Genomic DNA, 9,715 nt, shown 5'->3' on the forward strand with positions numbered 1-9,715 from the left:
TTTTTTTTTTGCTAGCTTGCCAGACAGACAGAGAGAGACAGAAAGACAGAAAGCGAGAAATCACCCTCTGGGGGGATGGCCATGCTGCAATCTCTTCTCTTCCATTTTCCTCTCAGGACCTTGGGCACGCACACACACATGCCTGGCGTGAGTTTTAAGCCACGGGTCAAGGACGCAAACCGCGGTTGATTACGGGGGAGTCCAGGGACATAGCCGTTATGCTAACTGCTGCTCCCAAGAACTTACTAGGTTCTCAAATGTGATTTTCCAAGGGGTCCATATTGAATATTACACCAATAAACCTCAGATAGTGAGATGATCTCAACCTTTGTCTTATAATGAAATGTTTTTCAGATGCAAAGGAATAAGAACCTTGGGGGAGGTGTACTGTGACACCTTATGCTTACAGAGTGTTCATCACGTGCCTGGGGCACTGACCTATGTGCTTTATATATAGCACCTCGTTTGTTCTTCTCAATAACAGCACATGACAGCTACTATTTTACAGTTAGGGCGCCTGCACACACAGAGGTTAAGTTACGTGCCCAAGGACTCACAGACACCGTATCTACAAAGTTAGCAGCGGTAGTAGCTCCCATGAGCGTCTCTGAGAGTACTCACTTTCCCTCTCTGATGAGTCCACTCTTGCACCTCAGCACCACCATAGAGAGTCGAACAGCTATTTCAGATGTTACTGAAGAGTTGGAGTAAAGAGAACAATAATTTTGAGGCAAGGAGAAAATAAAAATTGTGTTTCTTATGCAGTTCTCCATAGTCTAAAATAAAATCATTCCTTTACTTCAAAGGGTCCATTTTTAGACATAAGCCATTCTCTTAACTTTCTTATATTCATATTCTCTATCTCTGACAGAGACCTCTTTCGAAACTTCTCAGTGCAAATTTACAATAATTAATTTAGGAGCCACACATCTTTATTTTTTCAATTTCATTTTTATTGAAATGAAATAATGACTGTATACATATTTGCAATACACTGTGATGCTATCGTACCCGAATATACGCTGGAAGGGGCAAATCATGCTCAGTAACCTAGCCATCACCTCCCACATTTACCATTTCTTTTTACATTCAAAATTCAAAATTCACTCTTTTGGGGGACCAGCAGTTAGCATAATGGCTATGTCACTGGACTCCCACGTAGGCAACCGCAGTTCGAGTCCCGGACCCGGTGGCTTAAACTCACACCGGGCGTGTGTGTGTGTGTGTGCCCAAGTTCCCGAGAGGAGAATGGAGGAGAAGGGATTGCGGCATGGTCATCCCCCCTGGGGGGTGATTTCTCGCTTTCTGTCTCTCTGTCTCTCTCTGTCTTTCTGGCGAGCGCATGCGCCCTATAGCAAAAACCTCTCAAAAAAATGGACTCTTTTTGCATCTTTGAATTCTACAGTACATTACTTGTAAACTACAGTCACCTTCCCCCACAGTGGATCAGTAGAACTTTTTCCTCCTCTCTAACTGAAACTTCATACCTTCCTCTAACATTTCCCTTCTCCCCACAGCCTCTGGTAGCCACTATTCTACTCTATACCTCTAAGGGTTCGAACTTGTAGAGTCTACATGTAAGTAACCCACTGCCATCTTACACGGTCCTGTAGTCCATCCTTCTCCTAGCTCCTTTCCTACAGACCTTGTGATTCCTTCTCTCCCACTTTACTTGCCATCCATTAACTGACAGGAACATTCCTAAAGTTCCAGATGTGGTGACTCCCAATCCCTGTGTTTTTATGTTCTCTATTTTTAATGATTCCAATAGACCCATTTTATTGGCCATGGGAATTGTGTCCCTACTAACCTTGCTAACTGGCCACCTGTAACCTGTAACCTTCACCTGGACCCAATGGCTCTAGCTCTGTGTTAGGCAATTTGCTAGAAATGATCGGGTTGTCCTAAGAAAACACCAGAAGGACCCTTATTTCAGTAATCATAATCTATCAGGAGTTACAACTGGACCCTCTGTAGAGACTCCTTCCTCCCACCCAGCTTCTGGCACCAGGAAGGCAAGACAGATCTTATTTTTCTTCTTTAGTACCTGAGAAAGGCACATAGGTACAGTTGTTAATTTCCCTTTTACTATTCCTCATAAATACAAAAGGTCCCAACATGAAGATTTGGTCAACATCCTGATTCCCACTGGGGCAATAAACTGATTGGGCAGTTCATCCAGGTAAGGATGCTCATACCTTCTATGTCCACACCGAGCATGTGGGATTGGGTAATTGAATTCCTCAACTGTCAGAGAGTTGCAGAAGAGCAGGACAAAGCCTAGGAATTCAAACAAAGGGGCCAGATATTATGACAGACTTTCCCCTGCTAAAATTTCATGATCAACTCTTGGGATAAATGTAACACCTAACCCCATGCCCAGTGCAATTGTACTTCTTTGGCAGCTACATGCCTTTCAGACATGGAAGTCTACTTCCTTTCTATTAAAATTCCTCACTTCCCTATTAAAATTTTCTTTTTCCTTCTTTACAAGTGTGTGTGTGTGGGTTTTTTTTTTTTTTTTTTTTTCATTTTATTTGGAGTTATGGGTCTCTATTCTTAGAAATCTGGACCTAAAGAACCAAGGATTTTACACAACACAGGTCAGGTCTCTCTTCCTATGAAAATCTCTCCTGCCTCATTCCCCTGACTCCCCTGTTCCTAATGTTGCCTTCCTAATTGGTACCCAATCCACTCTCTAATTTCCTCCAACCTTGACTGTCCCAGATTGGAAACATTACTTTCTCCACCGCTATCACATCATACCCCACTCCTACATAGTAATCTTCTCTTTATCTCAATTTACTCCAGTTAAAATAACTTTCTCCAGTTATTTTTTTGTGAATTTTTGAAAGCTGTATCTGAATCTCACTTAATAATTATTCTATTTAAAAGTCTGGGAGTTTTATCAATAATATTTATGGTACCAGCAGATGGTGTAATGATTATGTCACTGCACTCTCACATTGTCGAACCAGTTAGAGTCCCAGATCCAATGGGTTAAAACTCATGCCAAGCAGGCGGGACCAGCAGTTAGTGTAATGGCTATGTTGCTGGACTCCCATATAGTTGACTGCGGTTCACGTCCCGGACCTGGTGGCTTAAAACTCACACCGGGTGTGTGTGCGTGCGTGCCCAAGATCCCAAGACGAGAACGGAGGAGAAGGGATTGCGTCGTGGACATCCCCCCTGGGGGTGATTTCTCGCTTTCTCTCTCTCTGTTTCTCTCTGTTTGTCTGGTGAGCACACGGGCCCTATAGCAAGAAAACCTCTCAAAAAAAACCAAAACCAAAAACAAAAAACAAAAAACAACAAATGCCAAGCATGTGTGTATGTGTGCCCAAAATCCCAAGAGGAGAATGGAGGAGAAAGGATTGTGGAGTGACCATCCCCCTGGGCAGTGATTTCTTGCTTTCTGTTTCTCTGTGTCTCTGGTGAACCATGCACCCTATAGCAAAAACCCCACTCCCCCAAAATATACTTATATTTGCACAAAAATTTTGACTTGTAAACTAAAGTGAACTTATGATATATAATAATATTTACTTAAAAGCCTTTATAGATTACTTGACGAAACATAAAAGACATTCAGCAAATATTAATGGGACAAGGATGCAGTGATGTGAGAGGCAGGCATCATGCAGTGCTGGGGCTCTGTTTCCATCACCATTTCAGTTTTATAGTGTATATACATATTTTTAACCATAGAAATTAGTAGGTCCTTTTAACTCTTACCGTAGAGGGCTATTTAGCGAGAGAGACCAGACACTGAGGCTTTTAGCAGGAAAATAGCAGTTTATTTGTACCAGCACTAGCTCAGCGGATTCACACTCAAAGTCTCGGTCCTGAATTTCTGTGGACCCTTTCTTATATTTGTTTTAGTCTCTTTGTCTCCCCTATAGGGTTTCATACAATTTTCACTGGGTAGCTAAGGCAATAAGGTTGGTACAGAATTATGCAGATATGCCCTGGGCTACTGGGCTGTTGGATATGACCTCCCTATCTTATCAGTAGGGCTATTTGGAAAAATCACAGTGTTTAAGAAGAGCTGATTCCCTTGTAAGTTTGCTATTCCAAGGTTTCCTTTGGAGACTCTGATCATTCAATATGAGACTGAGAATATGCTTGATGCCCTTCAAGGGGAAAAAGAGGCAGTCAGCACTCTCATTCCCGCTTGGCTGCTGTTCTCGGGGCTTTTATGAGGTAGGAGACAGGGACCCTAAAAATATAGGATATAAGTCCAAAATAAAATCACAAAATGGTTAAGTTTAAAAATAGAGACAAAGCAGTTCTGCTGCTTGTTCAGGAGAGAGCTTGCAGGGGTGGCTCAGTGACTGACCTAGGCAACATGACCTAGACTTAAAAACCAGGCTTTTGCCAGGCCTGACCGCATTCCAAAAAGAGGATAAGATACTGGTTTTTATAGCCCAGCACTTCTAAACAAAAATCTAACTTTGTACCCACTTCAAAATAAAAAATAACTAGACCCATTCAACATGTGCACCTCCTCACCATGAAAAAAATACATACATAAGCCCCACTTAAAGCAAGCAGGGACAAAGCCCTTCCTGACCAAAATAATAATCCACGCCTCAGTTTTTCATGGACAATTCATTTTCTGATACCCTCTCTTCTTGCGAGCTCTGTTTTTCCTTCCCTCTCTTTTAATAAAGTCCCTGCTTTAGTATACCTACTCTCATTGTCCATTTCTCTAATTCTTCCTGAGCATGAGACCAAAACTCATGTCTCAGTGTGAGTTCTGGGTCCATCACCCCTGTGTTCCTGCTGTATTTTCACTAGTTACAGAGGAATGGAGAGTGTACCTGTTAATGAAGTCAGTGAGTGTCTTTATGTCCAACAGGAAGACATTTTCTTCTTTGTGTCAGGACTCCTTGAGATAGACCAGCATAAGTTGTAGGTTTTCCAAAGGGGCATTTCCTTCCCCTGTCAGGCCCTCTGTTGGCTTTAGAATGTTCATTTACATTCTGATCTTCAGCTAATGGTTCACATGGTATGAAGAGGCACTAGTGTGCCTGACTTGGAGAAAATAAGTATTTCCTTATATCTTTGTATGTAGAAAAAGATTTTCTAATTGAAATATCCCCACCCAGGGAACCAGCAGTTAGCATAATGGCTATGTCGCTGGACTCCCACGTAGTCGACTGCGGTTCACGTCCCAGATCTGGTGGCTTAAAACTCACGCCGGGCATGTGTGCGTGCATGCCCAAGATCCCGAGAGGAGAATGGAGGAGATGGGATTGCGGCATGGCCATCCCCCCCGGGGGGGTGATTTCTTGCTTTCTGTCTCTATGTCTCTCTCTGTCTGTCTGGCAAGCGCACACGCCCTATAGTGAAAAAACTCTCAAAAAAAAAAAAAAAAAAGAAATATCCCCACCCAAATAAGTTTAATCATTAGAGGAATTAAAAAAAACTACATTTTAGGGCCAACAGATGGCATAGTGTTTAAGGCACTGGAGCCCATAAGACTGACTATGGTTTGATCCAGAGACTTGAAACTCATGCTGGGCTTATGTGCATGCATGCCCAAAATCCTGAGAGGAGGACAAAGGAGAAGGGATTACAATGTGACCACTCCCTGGGGAGAGATTTCTCACTTTCTGTCTCTCCAGCAAGTGCTCAAGCTCTGTAGCAAAAATTTCCCTCTAAAAACAAAAACAAAATAAAACAAAAAAACCCCCCACAAAACTACATTTTTTGATTTTTCCTTTTAAAAAAAGTTTTTATAATCATTAATGGCTTAATCAAATTTGAACTTATTCACAAACTTGAATAATATGTTTTTTTTTTTACTTGATCATTATATATTTTGTTTCAGGAGCCAATTCTTTTTTTTTTTTTTCTATTGTAATTGAGATTTATTGGTTGTGTGGAGGATCAGTACAGACATTTCAATTTGTACCCAATTCTTAACATACATACCAAAAATTTAAAAAGCCCAGTATCATGATTCTTTGGAAGTTATTCCAGTGACATTCCAGTTTCAAATTTGTAGGCAAATTTTCCTTAAGAGGATATTAAGTGCCACTGTCTTCAAATGTTGAAAGCTGTTACGTAAGTCCTGCCAAATCACAACGTAGTATCATACACATTACATACTCAAATTCCAATCTTTCACAGGACATTAACTAAATGAGTAGTAAAACTGGACTGCCACAACCAAAGATGTTACAGAGTGCACACAATTCTCAACAACTGAAGAGTGGTTTCCTTTAGGAAACAATAGGACTAAAAAACATAATAGAAATAATTTAAAATATTCAAGACACATTAAATGTATACCTGTGACTCCAAGCTGCCATTTAGTATGCTTTGTATTTAGGATATAAAAACTATCCACCTACCCCCCACCTATGGATGTTACGCTGACACGCAAGATAGTCAAAGCCTCCTATAAGTCAATATCTCACTATTTTCTGGTTGTACCAAAAAATAAACAATCAGTAAATGATAACACCTCTTAAAAAAGCATTTATTTAAAAAGTGGGATACGGGGGAACCAGCAGTTAGCGTAATGGCTATGTCGCTGGACTCCCACGTAGTCAACTGCGGTTCGTGTCCCGGACCCGGTGGCTTAAAACTCACGCCAGGCGCGTGTGCGTGCGTGCCCAAGATCCCGAGAGGAGAATGGAGGAGAAGGGATTGCGGCGTGACCATCCCCCCTGGGGGGTGATTTCTCGCTTTCTGTCTCTATGTCTCTCTCTGTCTGTCTGGTGAGCGCACGCGCCCTATAGCGAAAAACCTCTCCAAAAAAAGAAAAAAAAAAAAAAGTGGGATACGGTGGGATTCCCTTAGGAGCCAATTCTCACCAGACTCATACAAACCAGATTTTGAATATATAAGTTTTGTGAATTATGCTTTTTTCTTAGCATGTAAAGGGAACTGCCATAATGCCAGGGAAGAAGAGAGTAAAATAAGAAAAATAGTTCATTTATATCTGCTTAATAATATTTCTTTTTTTTCCTATTTTTTGAATAATATTTCCTAAATTAATGGAGAGACTGTGGTCAAGTCTCTGTTCCTTTTGGACAGAATGTGTATAAATATTGCCATATTTGGAATCATGGACATTCTATAAATTTTTTTATTCAAATGTTCACAATATTTTCTCATAACTTTAGAGGATGAAAACTAAAAAATGAAATAAACAGATCATATTGCATTAACCAAGATCTCTATATTTATTCAATTACCCATAAAATTATTCTGTAGCATGTAATTATTTTGATTTTCCTTTTTACAACGACTTTCTCTAAGACTAAAGGAAAACATTTTAAAGAATCATTTATTCAATTTTATTTCTTCTTATTATTATTTTGTAAATTTGACCAGAGAAAGAGAGAAAGGGAAAGTGAGAAAGCAACTTGCTGGGTCTGAGGCTCGAACCACAGCAGGACATGTGAAGTCCCGCACACCAACCACAATGCCACCAACTGGCCCCTTTTTTATAAGATTTTATATATTTTAAGACAAAGAAAATTTCAAAAAACAGGTTAAGTTGTAATGTCTTTTGTGGTCATTGAATAGTATAATATTATTGTCTTTTCAAGTCATTAAGAACGTCCTCCTTTGTAATCTTGGTCCATGAGTCAGGGATTTTACCAAGACCAGTGAATTTTTTCTCATATTTCTCTTCTAGCTTTGATCTGAAGTGGCAGACAAACCACTTCCAATATGGCTGGCGAGGGGGATTCGGGGGGATGCTCCCTGAGACGAGTCTGGGGTGATGCTCCATGTGGCGTAATCCCCCCCTGCTTGCCGGTAGGTCTTAAATGGAATCCTCCGGTCATCGCTCACACGAAAATAATCATCACTTGCTACCAAACTAGTGCAGAAATCAACAGAAAAGTTGTCTGTTTTGTACCATTTCCATCCATAGACAGCCTGCGGACGGTGGAAGGGAACACTGTGGTCTCTGTCGTGTGTAGGAATTGTGTTTGTACAAATCGCTCCACAGAAGGGACATTGTTTCCAGCAGCCACAGAGCTGTTTGGAGAGCATTTCCTCAATTTCAGAAGCCATCGTTTCTACAGCCCTCACTTTTTCTTTTAAAAAATCCTGTTCTACCGTCTTCATTACAGAATCCAACGCTGCACTCATGGTTTCTTTGAGAAAATCAGTATCTTTTATCTCCTGGTGTTCAATGTTTATTAGTTCTTCTCGGGGAAAGACAAACTTGCTTCCCAGATGATCACAGAAGAAATCCAGCCACTCAGATGCGGTGCTGCTTTTATCTTTAGCTACTCTTGTGGAGTCATGAATGGCAGAGAGGATAGCATTCTTGATGTCCTCTAAAGTTATTTTTAAGGAAGTCTTGATATTTTCTGCTCCTTTGTCTGAATAATATTTTATAATTTGGTTTTTAACATAATGCCTAAAAAATAGTTCTGAGTTATGAATGTATTTCCAATAACTATCAAAATTTTCTTCCTCAGCCAAAGAGATGAGAATATGTTTCTCAAGATTAGACCGGTTTCCATTTAATGCAGGGCAGTTAGCTCTTAGTTCTCCAGCACAGTTTAGTATTAATTTTCCTGATATGGTGGCAGAAACAGCAGGAGTGAGCTTATGCCACAGAAAATCAACAAACGTTTTGATGGAGGTTGCTCCTTGGCAGGAGATCTTAAAACTCATGAAGAAATCATCTTTCTTGTTTTCTAGATAGTGTACAGGATCATTTGCTCTCTTGAATGCCCTGTGTATTCCCTTAAACTTCTCTGCTGCTTTTTTGAATAAACACAAAGATAAGTCAATCTTGTATTGGCGTGTCAATGTGTATCTCACCTCAGTGGAGGCAGATTTCATTTCCTCATCAACTATTCTCAGAATCTCATGGAAATCACTTGGGCTGTAATCACGCTGTTGCCTCGGAATGTTGTTAATAGTTTCATTAACTCTTGTTGTGATGCACTCAGTCGTCCTGTCAATGGACTCTCTAACTCGGGCCTCTAAATGCCTTTCAATAATTAGGAATTTCTTACTCATTCTGACATGTTTGTCATAATCGATTTCAAACTTCTGTCCATAATTACTACGAAGGTTGTCTACTATGTTTTTCTCTTGTTGGAAGTATTCCCACAGGATGTTTTCAGAATCCATATCAATGTTTGGCTCTTCAACCGGAGAGAGATTTGAAGAAACTTCAGAGACCCATTTTGTCCAAAGTGGGTTGAATTTCTCATGTAACTCTTCCTCACTCATTTCTTTATCCTTCACAGTTAAAGCCAGCTTTCGGCTTCTTTCCAATATATCCTTTTCATAATCTGTTTTTTTCTTATCCAGTCTTTTTTTACTTTGTCTCAGACTAATGAGTTCATTGGCTTTTCTTCTGCTATCTGAAATTAGTCCCTCCTTCAGGTTTCTTAGCTTATTTTCAAAATTTGCTTTCCATTGAATTAGTATTTCATTGTCTGGGTCTTCATTAAAATAAGTTTCAAGTTCTTGCTTAATGGTTTCATATTTTTCTGTAACAGGAGCCTCAAGTGTGCTTCTTTCAAGTGCCACTATTTGTCCATTCTGAATCTGATTGCTTATCTTCATGTACAAGTTCAGGACATGACTCCTCAGCTCCCAGGTCCATTCATTATACTTGGTTTCCAGTTTACTCATGGCCATGACCTCTCGGGTGTTCCTGAAACTGAAAATAAAGTTCTCATTCACCAGGGCCCTCCACAAATCTTGAACTCTGAATTTTACA

General features: G+C 40.3%; 1 pseudogene; it reads right to left on the minus strand.

Annotated features, from left to right (window-relative positions):
• LOC102490563 (interferon-induced very large GTPase 1-like) overlaps positions 1-9,715 on the minus strand; it is a 38,585-nt pseudogene that overhangs the window by 3,639 nt on the left and 25,231 nt on the right.

The sequence above is a fragment of the Tupaia chinensis genome, unplaced genomic scaffold, assembly GCF_000334495.1.
Source record: "Tupaia chinensis unplaced genomic scaffold, TupChi_1.0 Scaffold139491_1, whole genome shotgun sequence".
Lineage (NCBI taxonomy): Eukaryota > Metazoa > Chordata > Mammalia > Scandentia > Tupaiidae > Tupaia > Tupaia belangeri.